The sequence below is a fragment of the Gymnodraco acuticeps genome, unplaced genomic scaffold (assembly GCF_902827175.1).
Source record: "Gymnodraco acuticeps unplaced genomic scaffold, fGymAcu1.1, whole genome shotgun sequence".
Taxonomy (NCBI): domain Eukaryota; kingdom Metazoa; phylum Chordata; class Actinopteri; order Perciformes; family Bathydraconidae; genus Gymnodraco; species Gymnodraco acuticeps.
The window spans coordinates 2,075,405-2,088,900 of NW_022990646.1; positions in this window are offsets into that span (position 1 = coordinate 2,075,405).

A 13,496-nucleotide genomic window follows, 5' to 3' on the forward strand; every position below is an offset into this window, starting at 1 on the left:
TCCAGTCCTTTATTGGTATAAAAGTGCTTCGTTAATCGTTCTAACGCTCGAAGTGGAGTCGAAAGATCATGGTCATGTTTCTTGACTGGTTTTATAACAGATTGTCAGTGAGGAATGGTCACAATTCGTATTCTTTATGGGCATCTGTTTTTAAAAGTCAAAATGTTCTACCAAAGTGAAAGTTTTCTTGAAAGATAAACATCTGCATAGTCATTTTAGTCTAGAAGTATCACTTTGGAGGTTTGGCGCCAATGTGTGTGGGATTGTACTAGATCCTGGGAAAAATGGCTGCCAAAATAGCTATTTAGCATCAAAATATGTGGGTATGTCCCTCTATTAAGCCAAATTGTACATTTTTATTCAACCAAGTTTCCTTCTAAGACTCAAAAGTGAGTCCTACTTTTGGCATTCAAACATGTATCATGGTTATGCAGATCTTTAATTGAGCGGGGAAAGCATCAACAATATGGTGAATCTTTTATAGACAGTAATAGGCATGTACAGAGAAAGTAATTGTGCTGGCTGATCAATACCGCAGGCGTTAGATGACGTTTTCACAGTGTTCTGATCCCTCCCAAATGTCATGTTATTGGCTTTTTTACAACAAACTTAATTTCAACTTAAAGCCCACACCTGGGTTATGAACAATTGGTGAATAGTACACACTTATAAGTGCCTCTCATCTTACGAGCACCATTTATTTTCCTCCCCTGCCAAAATGCTATGCCCCAATTGTGCCCCAACTTTCTATGTAATTTGCTTGTTGCCAACAATATCTACAGGCAATAAGAAGAATGTCAGACATGTTGGAACTAATTTAATTTGCACTTTATTAGAAATCTTGTGCCCTTTTTGTTTGACTAAAAATGTCTATAGGTGACTGAATTTTCAGTGTCAAAGTTTTTCTTAATGATTTAATATATAGATATAATTACAGTATTCCCACTTCATATTCTCAATGCTTCCCATAGTTTTAAATTTGACAGTTAAGCACAAAGCATTGGTGATATTTTTTAAAGACAAATCAGAGCTATATATATGGAAAAGCGTTATTGATGTAGAGCACCATTTTCTTGTGTACGGCACAACGATACACCTTCAGAACGTAAGCACAGGGTCGGATAGGAATTTTAAAGGACGGTGAACCAACGATATGACTTTGTACACGCGTCAATAGCACTAGCCCTCGATGTCAACAAACTGTGGTGTTTGGCATTTTTTGCATTACCACTTGTAAAAAGCAGGTGTTGATGTGTCACTGGAAACAATACAGCTTAGTTGATAGTTGTTGCTGTGTGAGACATCTTCATTAATTCAAGTGATTTACTGTCAGCACTTTTGCAACGACGTGATTTTATTCTGGTCGTCTCTTTGTTAAACAACTGGAAGAAACAAAGCACAGCCAACCAGCAGAGACTTGTAAAGATTGTTGGTGTGTTGTTTCTCTACAATGACTTCCAGCTGTATCTCTCATCAAACATGCAGTAAGGTGTTATGCAGGAGCCCGTTTTTAGTGTCAAATGACATTACCAACATGTTTAATGTTACATCTGATTCAACAACTTTGTAGTTTGAATATGACTTTCAGAAGAGGGTAATCTAATTTGTTCACACCAATATAAACAGACATTTCCAGAACAAGTACTTGCAGGTGTACTTATTGACATTTTTGATTGAAAGCACCGCATAAACCGTCGAATAGGAGGTTTGACTGGATTCTAGCAAATGTACAAAAGCAATACTTAATTTCTTGTCTTTCAAAAAACATATGCACACACAAGTGCATGGCAATTTAACAACCATAAAAGGTTGCACTGACATCTGACTGGATTTTAAAATTATAGTGTTGGTATCTTTAAAAAATGTTAAAAATGGGTACATTTATTGGCTCATGGAAATGTGGTCAAAGTGGAACATGTGCAGCTTTCACTCAAAATATCAACATGCAGGTTTGCAGTTATTAGGTTTTCCCCAGGTCAAAGACAACAATCAATTTATCAATAATTCACTCATAAGGTTTTATGAATAACTGTTTTGTGATTCTTTGAAAGCACAGTAAAGATAATATTGGTGTGCTATTGGTTTGTCTTTGAGACTGTCATGTATTATGTTTGTGTTGATGTTTTTGTAGTGTGTTATAAAATTCTATATTTTTGCAATAAAACTTTTAAAACATCAACTGTTGAGGTAGCTGTTATTGTCTTATAACCTGACAGTTAGGGTCCCTGCATGATATACACAACAGGGGTTTCATTAGATATTGTTTTAATCTATGCATATGGAACCATCCTAACTAGGGCTAATGACCTAACATAAAGAAACGTGTGCTCTGAAGTTGTACTAATATCTATTAAACACACAGATATGCCACTTGACAACAAGTCATGCTAGCAGTTTGGCTCTATGTCTGACAATGAGTTGGTCACTTAACTTTGGAGCAGAATGAAATATTTTAACATCTGATGGATAGATTTTGCTCAAATTGGGTACAGCCATTCGTGGTCTCCATTGGCTGAATCCAACTGACTTTGGTGGCCCATTGACTTTTCATCTAGTGCCACCAGAAGTTCAATTTGTGTACCTATCCAGTAAAATATCTTCTTGGAACAATTGGATGGATCCCCCTAGGATTTTGTTCAGACATTCATATCATTTATATAATTGTATCATTAAATGTGATAACTTTGGTGATCCCTTCACTTCCAATTTAGTGCCAACATCAGGTCCACATTTAAATATTTCCGATACTTTGTTTTATGACCAAATATTTTTAGAGCATTTTCTTCAATATCGTAGTTATTTATTTGGTGCTAATTAGTAAATGGTGAGGTAATAGTAAGGTAATGTTTTTTCCATGTAATGGTATATGTGGATGCAGCTGAGTGCAAATCGTATCCCTGTTACTGTTCCGACTGTTCATTTTAACCAGTTAATAGACCAAACTACATAATGTGAACTGTTTTGAAGCCTAACATACTTTGTTGGGATTTGTGTTTCGTCTGTGTTTATATCCCTTGTTCGTTACTATGTAATGAGCTATTCAGCTAAACAACATAATTCCGGAAAGACGTTTCCCGGCAATGCAATTAGGCATGGTGTATTGATCGAAATACCAAATTGTCAGGGTAACAAATGGAGAATAAAACCCAGAGGCAGTTGTTGATCCACCAAGCAAATCCAATACTGCCCTGGTAAAGTAAAGAAGGCTAGCCTCAATAACATCGTCCCCATATATGTGCTGAGCTATTTGGTGAAATGTATTGTCAACGGTGCTTCATAGCTGACAACACAATCGAGTAGAATACAGTTCATGGTGGGGTTACAGTGATTATAAGCAGTGAAGTATTGTAAAATGCATAATGTTTTAAACCTGATGATGCAAGACCCGGCAATGATGTGTCTGTCAGATGCATTAGCTGCTGATGTCAGCAACTCGGGTTGTGTGCTCGCTCAAGGGTGAAAGCGTTGCTAACAATTAGCATACTATACAACACTGGTATATCTGATTTTGCATACAAATTCATACCGTGTGGTTTATTGCCACTATGTAGGATTTCTTTTGGCAGGTTTTACAATAGAAAATAATCGCTTAATGGCCTTTGCGAGAAAGAAAATCTCAAAATCACACGTTTCATGATTTGAGCGTTAACCTTGAATCATTTGTGAAGGTTCTGACAGTGCTACAGTAGTTTATATGTAAATATCAGCACCAAGTGTGTGTGCGTGTGTTTTTATGATGTCAAATCAAGCCTGGCTGATCTCTGGGGGAATCCGCTGCCTGCATGGCTCCAGGTGATTATTGCACTCACACACACATACATGTATGAAGGTGAAATTAGCCATTGCACCATCAGTATGGCTATTACCAAAACCTCTGTATCAGCGACATGAGGAAAAGAGTGTGTGTGTGTGTGTGTGTGTGTGTGTGTGTGTGTGTGTGTGTGTGTGTGTGTGTGTGTGTGTGTGTGTGTGTGTGTGTGTGTGTGTGTGTGTGTGTGTGTGTGTGTGTGTGTGTGTGTGTGTGTGTGTGTGTGTGTGTGTGTGTGTGTGTGTGTGTGTGTGTGTGTGTGGTGTGTGTGTGTGTGTGTGTGTGTGTGTTGTGTGTGTGTGTGTGTGTGTGTGTGTGTGTGTGTGTGTGTGTGTGTGTGTGTGTGTGTGTGTGTGTGTGTGTGTGTGTGTGTGTGTGTGTGTGTGTGTGTGTGTGTGTGTGTGTGTGTGTGTGTGTGTGTGTGTGTGTGTGTGTGTGTGTGGGGATCGGGATTGCACTGGGGCCATATATTCCCACTGGTGCTGACTGGGATAGTTCTTGGATAGATGGACAGGCGTGTGTTTCCATACATGCCTGCTTGTTTACCTCTCTGTGTTTTGACTGTCTCCGCCTGCCACACGCCTGTAAATCTTCATATCTGCATGACATTCTTTTTGTGACTCTATTAGGTCTCCCTGTCTGGCTTTGTGCTCTGTCGAAGTCTGCTGCTCTTTACGGTCTCGTCGTCTACGCCACCGTCACTGTGTCAGTCTAAAGTCAGGTATCCCAGGGCGTGATAAAGTAATTTTCTATTGAAGAGGTGTCAGTGGTCCACGCGTCCCCAGGGTCATTTGAAAATTCATTGCAGGGGTGTCTCTTTAATCATTATGAGTGACCTTCAGCAGAACCTTAACTGTCAGTTTAGGCGTGATAGTGTGAGTGTCTGTGAATCTATGGGTCTTTGTGTAAGTATGTCAGAATGTAGGCGTGTGTGTGGGTGCGCTTTTCTCTATCTGTATGCATTTGTAATTATGCACATCTACACCTGTCTGCTTTGCTTGTTTGTTATATATGGGCTGATTATGACATTTATGCTATTTTTATTTCTTAAGATGCAGGTTATCGTAGGAGTTGTGCAGGAAAGTGGGTCCAGGAAGTACTTTGCAGTCAAAGGATGGTGCTGATGCAGTATTTAGTGGGCTGCTTGTTTAAAATGGAAGTGCTGTTTTAAAGCAGGCTTCACCTTTTATATTGTTTTGGTATTTTTTCCAAGAAGGAATCATTTCTGAGTTGAAATATTAACTGCTTCTCTTTGCTTTCCTACTGCAAAAATACCCTTAAGAGCAATTCCCTTTCATTACAATCTCATTACAATACATATTTTTGAAATTGCAATGTTTTTGTCGTTGTTTTTATTCTTTTTAATCATCTTATAAATGGATTTTGGGAGTGTAAAAGTCCACTTTCCGTTTGATAGTTGCTATCAAAGTTGATATTGTTATTGATAGAAATGATCCTTTTCCACTTTAATAGCAAATATAGATGTTCTTTATATTCTCCTTATATCCAGGTCCTGGCCTCCTGGCTGTCAAAACGTAATGTTTTAAATCACTTTTGTGAGCTCAAGACTTATATGGCCAGATAAAACTACTCGCTTTCTTTTTCCTCCGTATAGCAGCCACACTCTACACCCATTAAACTGTAACAGGGGGTATGACCCAGACCAAATAAGCTGCTGGTAAATAGCCTTATCCATTCTGCTACTGATCCAAGAAGGCTGCCATAAGAGGGCCGTGTGATGTCAAGTGGCTGGCAAGGACACACATGTACACACACAGACACACACTAGCAGTCTGGCAGGTCTTTGTGTAGTGCTGGAGATAACTCAACACACACATTGGCGCTTGCTCTCACTGTCTCGCACACACAGTATCTTTCTCCTTCATACGACGGCAGCCACAGGGACGTATTTGTCACTTGCCCAGATGTTTTTCCAAGGTCCTTTATTCGAAGCAGTCAATCATATGAGCAGAAATGCCCCTAATGTGAAGTCCCTGTGGTGCAATGGCCGTGTGGGTGTGTTAAAGTTTGTGTGTGTGCACCCATGCATGTGTGTGGAAGGTCCGTCAAGGTGAGATGAAAGTGCATTTGACCTGAGACACAGGGGGGTAATATATTTATAACAACGACAATACAGCGTACACACTCATACAGTTGCTATTTCTCCGGCTTAATGAGGTCTGTCACTCTGAAACACACACACATATATACACACACGTTTTAAGTGACTTGGGCAGGCACACACTCTCTGTTGCTATTTCCTTCATGAAATCAAGCATCTTGAATGCTCACAAACCCATTTCCAGTGATGAAATAATGTGCAATGACTTAATGAAAATGCATGTGAGTTAATGCATAGAAGAATATGTCAAAATCATGGCTAACATGTCAGATCTGTAAATAAAAAACGTTGTTCATGTTATGGTGAGATCATATTTTTCTATTTTATGATCAAGAAAAATGCAAAAAAAACTGAGAATAAAGGTGGAAAGCACTTGAAGAATTCCCTGTCAAAACCTGCATGCATGATGTGCCACATTTGGAGGTTGTTAGCCCCCTCAACCTTGCTCCATAATGAAGAGGTGCTGCCTGCCCACTGGGCTGTCTCGTCTGATAATTATTTTGACATTACCCACTGAGAGCTGGAAGGGAATTATCCTCAGCAGTGTCTGCCTGCCATACAGTACATTCCACATAATCAGCCTCGCTATGCATGGGTTCATTTGTGCACGAGTACAAAGTGTGTGTGCATGTGGAGCAGTGTTGAGAATAGCATGTTACAAATGGACTACAATCACTTTACTTTTTGTTGAAATAAATCATAGCAGTTACTTTTTAAATTGTGAAACTCAACACTTAAATCTGGAGGGTTTTTCAAAGAGGCCCTTTTATGCTTTTGGGGGTTTTCCCTTTCCTGCAGTGTGTTGTATATATTTGTGAGCATTTAAATGGTCTGCTAAGGCTAAAATCCCAAAGTTCACCCCAGAGGGAGTTTCTCTCCCGCACAGCCCCCCACCCCCCTGCCTGAATCGCCTCAATTTGACTACTTTGTTTACTTCCATAACATACTGACATCATTATGTAACATTCATGCTTCTATTGGCAAGCGCTCCAACATATTGTGCGTTATAGGCTAGTGGGCGGGACATTACTAAGTGGTCAACCAATCACAACCGAGCCGGCCAACTAACCAATCAGAGTAGACTGGGCTCTGGTTTCAGACAGAGGGTGAAAAGAGGTGCTTCATGCAGCGTGAGAAAAATAAAGTATTAAAGCATGAAAACATGTGACAGTAGAGACACAAAATACAATTATAAAAACTGAAAATTAGCACAATAGGGCCCCTTTTAAGCATCTTCTTGCTCTCATCCAAATTAACTGCTACTTTCCACATGCAAAGCCCCAGAACTTTGTTTACCAAACATTTGTTATCCCTCACAGTGATGCTTGCACAGTGCACCTACTCATTATTCTGGCTGGGTTTAGCACGTCGCATGCAGTAATGCAAAGCAGCAGCAACCCTCTGTGTAAGCACCCCGAGAGAGAGTACTGCCAGATGTTTCTCAGTTTGAACATGTCACAACATTTTTGGTTTGTGAAGCTGAAAATCTCTTTTTTTCTTTTGTAGAATTTAATTATTCTATGCAGTTTATGTAATAAATCTATGGATCTTTTTGGGAGCTTGAAATCTCCATAAATATGTTCAATTAACCCCATTTTTTCCAGTTTAGATAAGTTCAGTGAATTGCTGTGAATAGTAATTAGGTTCATTTCTGTTTATTAAAATTCAATCAGTTCCAATCAGTAAATAACAAAGCCTTTGATCCCAGAAAGTGTTGAACTTAAAATTCCAATTTAAATAGAGCACAATAATATGAGGTAGAAAATATATACCTTTTATGTTAAAATGCAATAATACAGAAAACAGGAAGCATCTTTCTGAAGAACTTGATATGAGAATTTGTGGTTTTCCTCAGATATGTATAAAGTGGAGTTAATGAGTGTCTGGGGGACCGTGACAAACACTCCATTTATCTTAATATTCGCTGCGCTCTGCATAGACAAAATAATGACTGCAATGCATCACCTGATATTGTATTTCAATGAAAAAAAAGCATGTGGATGTATGTGTATGTGTTTGAAAATGTTCTTTCTCAGTCAGTCCTCATGTACTGTATGAAACCTGCTCTATCATATCATATATGTGCAATACATCATATATGTGTAATGAAGAGACTCTTAGTCCAACACTGTCTCCTTGGAATTCCTTGCAATTAATTTAAATTGTGTGTTACATTCTATGGCCAATGCACATTATTGGCCAATGCAGAGCGTTTTGGGATACTCATGTAGCCCAGTCAATGAGTGCAATAACTCTACAAATAAGTCTTTGAGCAGCACATATTAAATTCCATTAACCTCCATTACTTTGGGATGGCAGGAAACCTCGTAAAGAAAATAATTTTGAATCCAAAAACTAAATAATATGTGTGCATAAAGACATTATCTTTGTATCCCACCAATTTAGCAATGAAAGGTTGACAAAAGCATGAATATCTGATCTGCTGAACCAGAGATATCTTGTCTTTTTTATTTCACAAATTCTTCTTTCTTGTGATAACTTGACACCTAGATAACCCCCATTGCAACTCAATCGCTAAAACTTTGGTTAGAGATTTAGTCGTGTTATTCTAGTAGCGCTAATGTTAGCTTTAGCTGATACTAGGAGTGTGCTACAGATGTCAGATTAGCTCACTTCTTTCAACACACCCAGGGGCGGACTGGGACACAAAATCAGCCCGGGAAACTCGACTGGCCGACCGGCCCAACTCTTGGTACCGCTAGTCATTCGTCAACGGGGGGGGGGGGGGTGTGCTAGTGAATTGTCCGACCGACCCACTTCGGTACCGGTCAGGGGCCAGTCCGTCCTGATCAACCTTGACACAGATACCTCTGCAGCATTTAAAAGCTTGGTACTAGTACAGTATACCATGGTTAATACTATAGTTTACCGTGGTAACATTTATTATGGGTTAACACATATTTTTCCATTTTACTATGCAGTAGTACCCGTGAGTGTGTCAAATCTGTGGATTTTCCAAACAAACAAATATATATTCAGCTAATGCAAAATAGTTTAGTATTAACATACATCTCTGAAAGATATATGCTCAATTTGACCTTTGCTTCAGAAGTAGTGCTCAGTGCTAGTGTGTAATCAGTCATTATTAAGTCATGTTTCTTAAATTACTATTGATTTTGTCCCACAGCAGAGCGAATCGCCATCGGCCAACTAAATCCACAGATAGAGATATGAGTGAAGAACACTCCCAGCAGACGATCAGTCATCATTCCACCACTGATGATGAATAACATTTCTATTCTTTGATCACCATGTGCTTATCCCTTTAGTGACATTCCCCTCAAGGTATTTTCTTCTTCTTCTGTCCTCTCTCAGACAGGAAAATCAATGAATGTTTGAATTACATTGAATGGCTGAATTTGTTTGAATTGATAAAGACTGAATGATTGATGAATAAGGTTAAGACGATATTTCAAAGGTCAACGGTCTTTATGCTTTTAACATGTGTCTGAAGTAGAGCAAAGAGAAAGTCTTGACTGCTTGACCTCATTTGGCACATCGGCTGATTTCTTCTCATGTTGTTGGGTCTTATTGCAGTCAAGTTTTTAATGTGGTTATTAAATACAAGCATGTACTGTATATGTGTGTGTGAACCATAGACTGTATATAAATGGTGTGAACCCATTTAGCTCAGTGACAGACCTTATGAAAGTGTGTGTTAAACATTCAAGTCCATTAATGGCTGGGAACTAAACAGAATCCGCAGACACACACACACAGTGCTGTATGGTTCTGATAGCTTCTATTATCTAGGTCTCCCTCCTGGCTGCACATCAAACATGGATGAGCTCCAACCATAAAAGGCTCCATTTTCCTTTGATTTATACAAGGAATAAAAATCGGAAAGGTGAAAAGTCCAACCCATGCATATTTTATCAGCTCGCTGACGCCAAAGGCAAGACGAAACACATTTTAACATAAAGAAAAAGTTAAAATAGTCGAGATAGATCCAAACATGGAACTGCCAATAACAAACCTCCTGACCCCATTGGCCGTAAGCCTTCAAACCTCCAACAATAACGTGTCGGTAAATAAGTACATTTAAACATTTAACAAGCAAGTTTCACTTTTGATTAATTATTGAAATTGTGAAATTATTTTTTAGTTATTGAGTAAACATAGTCTGTTTTATGGTTGTTTACAAGGAGAAGAACTCATAAAACTCTAGTCTAGACAGCAATATATACAGAACATTTTAAGTTTTTCTTGAAACAACAGAGATTGCAACGTAATTTCATCCCTTGTCATGTTTTGCCAAAACATGATGTTTATCAAACAACATTTTTTTGTTAGGTTTAAGCGAGATTGTCACTTGGTGAGGTTCAGAAGAAAATATCATGGTTTGGGTTAATAAAAGGTACAGATGTGATGTCCTCAGTAATACCATTGAACCTTGGTCCCTTGGGTGAAAGGCTTGTGTTGGTTTGACCCATCCCCTCCTCCCTTCCATCCTTAGGGGAATGTTGCTCTCTTTATCAATATCCATTGAACGTCTAACAATTACGTGGATGGCTTTACATCAGAGTTACTTGAAAGCCCTCATATAGGCACTAAAGGGTGCTTTGTGCCCAAGCGTCGATGTTTGACGCCTTCGTAGTGAGACCAGGCTGGAGATGGAGTGAACAGATACAGCTTGAGCATCAAAACCAGTCCTCAGGGCCCCGTTTGTCTTATTCCTTGTTAAAAGGCAGCGGTGATTACAGATCAGGACTCTGGAAATTATGGGCTTTATCTATGAGTCCCTATAGTGCTTCACTAATAGTTCCTATGGCAGCCAGTGGTGGGGCTTGTGTGTGTATGTGTGTGGCCAACCATAGATGAATAAATATAGTCAATTAAAGAGTTGCTACAGTAGCTGTGGTAGTAGATTGTAATCTGATTATCTGATAATGACACGTCGCACAATTGGAGCAAATATGTACTTTGACAATGTTTTTTTTGACAAGATTAATTTCTTATCGTATAGTTCATAAAATAAACATATACTGTATTTGTATTGTACCATTTTAAATGTCCCTATATTTCATAAAATAACCACCAAAATGCTTTTTTTTTGTCAAATACCGTCACTACAAGTTGAATTTGTTGTCCTTCTGTTTGGTTAATAATGTAGCTAAATCACATGGTGTACTGGTTTTGTATTCGAAATATCATGATTATTAGTGCAATACTCATTTCTAATTAAGAAGCGCACCTTTTATATTTACAAAATGAATCTTCTGTATTCTCGATATAGCCTACCGAATCACACAGATACCACCCACAACTGCACCATCCATGCAGACATCCTCACCTTTCTTTTTTATTTGACCCTATCCACCATTTCTGCCTCCATTACCAGCATTCATCTGTACTGTACATCCATCTGCCCTCCCTTCCCTTACCCCCTTTATTTCCATCCATAAATCGCTCTATACGTACCCTCACTCCCATCCCCACTTTCCCTCACTGGTGTCATCCTTCCTTCCTGTCCCCACTCCCCATGTTCTCCCCTACCCCTTTCTTTCTCCCTCCATCCATCCATCCCATCTGAATTATGCAGTGGCCACGCAGCTGCAGTGCCATTGTCCTCGCTTCAATGTTAATGTTGTGTCCTTGTCACAATTATTGGGTCACTATCATCCATCACAGCTAATCATTGTCATACAGATACATGGACAAACAAAGCACCTTACGGAGAACAAAGGCACACAAGTAGAGAACAAAGGCGCACATGGAAAAGAGAAACATGTTGCGGTGTATGCCGCTCGTGTTAAATTCAATCTGGTGCTTTGAAGAGGCAAAAACAGGCACTTTATTTTTGTCAATGATATCGATGCCATATGCAAAATGTATCGTAGATGTTAATGCTAAAACACGCTTTTGTTTGTGTGTTCAGGGATTTTAGTTAACTTGGGGTGAGATCACAGAAATCCACAAAAATAAAGCTGTGTAGACATTTTTGGTGTTATGTGTTTTAAGATATTAAACAAAGGATGGCTGGTGCAAAGTGCAGCTTAGATCATTATATAATTAATTTCTTTAAAATTTGAATTGCAATTTGTCAACCCAGTACCGTTTTTGGGGCTGGCGACATTACCGTCAGAGCATCAGCAGGAAAAACTATAGCCGAGGTACACTCTGTTTACTATTAAAGAGAATGTTAACCGTAATGTTAATTACATTTTTGTGTCTGTATACTAACAATATATTATATATGATGTATAGTTCCCAATAAAAAGTAATGTCAAAGGAAGGTCTTGTAGTTGGTAACCCTAGATTTGCGGAAGGTCTTGCAAGACCATAGCTGCCCGATGACCAAGGGTCAATGCCTTATTTTGCAAATTGAGGGTTTCTATCTATCCACAAACATCCATAGCATGTACACTACTTTCCTGTCTGGAGATAACTATGCTATAGTGTGCCCACTCAAATGTCTTGCGTGCATATGGAAAGTTCTTTGTGTACGTTGTCAGAATTTGTAACGCAAATGCTTAACATACGTGATGTGAATGTGACAAGCAAATTGTTAAAAGCAAGTTTATCTCCAGCTTTACAATCCCACAATTGAATGTACATTATATAAATGCTTAAAAACCCTGTTGTGTTACATTTCATACTTCTGCAGAAGTTGGAGATTACCCAAAATACTGTAAGTGCACACAATCTAAAGCTCCCTATTAAGTTAAGTGAGTATTACTTATAGAAAGTAGTGACTCAGTGAATGAGGGAGAGATAACTTTACCAACCTGCATAATAACATAACATTAGGAATAAGTTGAAAAAGTATATTTTGGCCATCCGGGGGAATTGACAGTCACATTTTTTGAGATTTCTCTCTCAATTGGAATATTTACATTCCTGTGTGAGTATAATAACAATACAGATGAGTATCTAGTCTCAAATGACTCTCTTTTTGTCCTGAAATAATAAACAGTCCGTGGCTCCACAAACAATTATGGATTCAGCTTCCATCCCCACAGTGATGACTGGCAGGTCACTTGTTTTTGGTTTACTTTTAGTTAGTCTGCTTTCCCTAAGACACACTGACTTTCCCCAGAGCCACCAAGAGCAGTTTGTAAAAGAATGCAAAATCAGTTTTCTTGCTGTCGGCAACAACAGTCTCATTTTATAGAGTTATCGTCACAGTTTAATTTGTTGTGTAAGTCCTCGTTTAATTAAATATATGTCCCTTCCTTTCAGTTGTGATCCGCCCTGTGGTTTGGCTTTGCTTCAGATTCATGCATCTAAAGAATGGCGTATGTGTTTGATGGAGGATGCGTCTTTAGTGGGATCATCCGTTTGATTTTCATCAAACAAACACTTTCCAGTGAAGGACTCTGTGGTGGCGGGGGGTTGAAGGTTTGGGGCTAATGTGGATTAGGTTAAACAGACCCATTAAAACATGAAAGCTTGTTGATAGCTGATGTGGGAGTATCAGACATCTCCTCTTAGAGACCAGAGGCTTTAGGGTATCGAGCCTGTGCGTGCGAGCATGTGGAAATAAATCGATAGCGATGAGAGAAGGCTGGTTTCTATTACCTGTTTAATTAACCTCCATCAAAC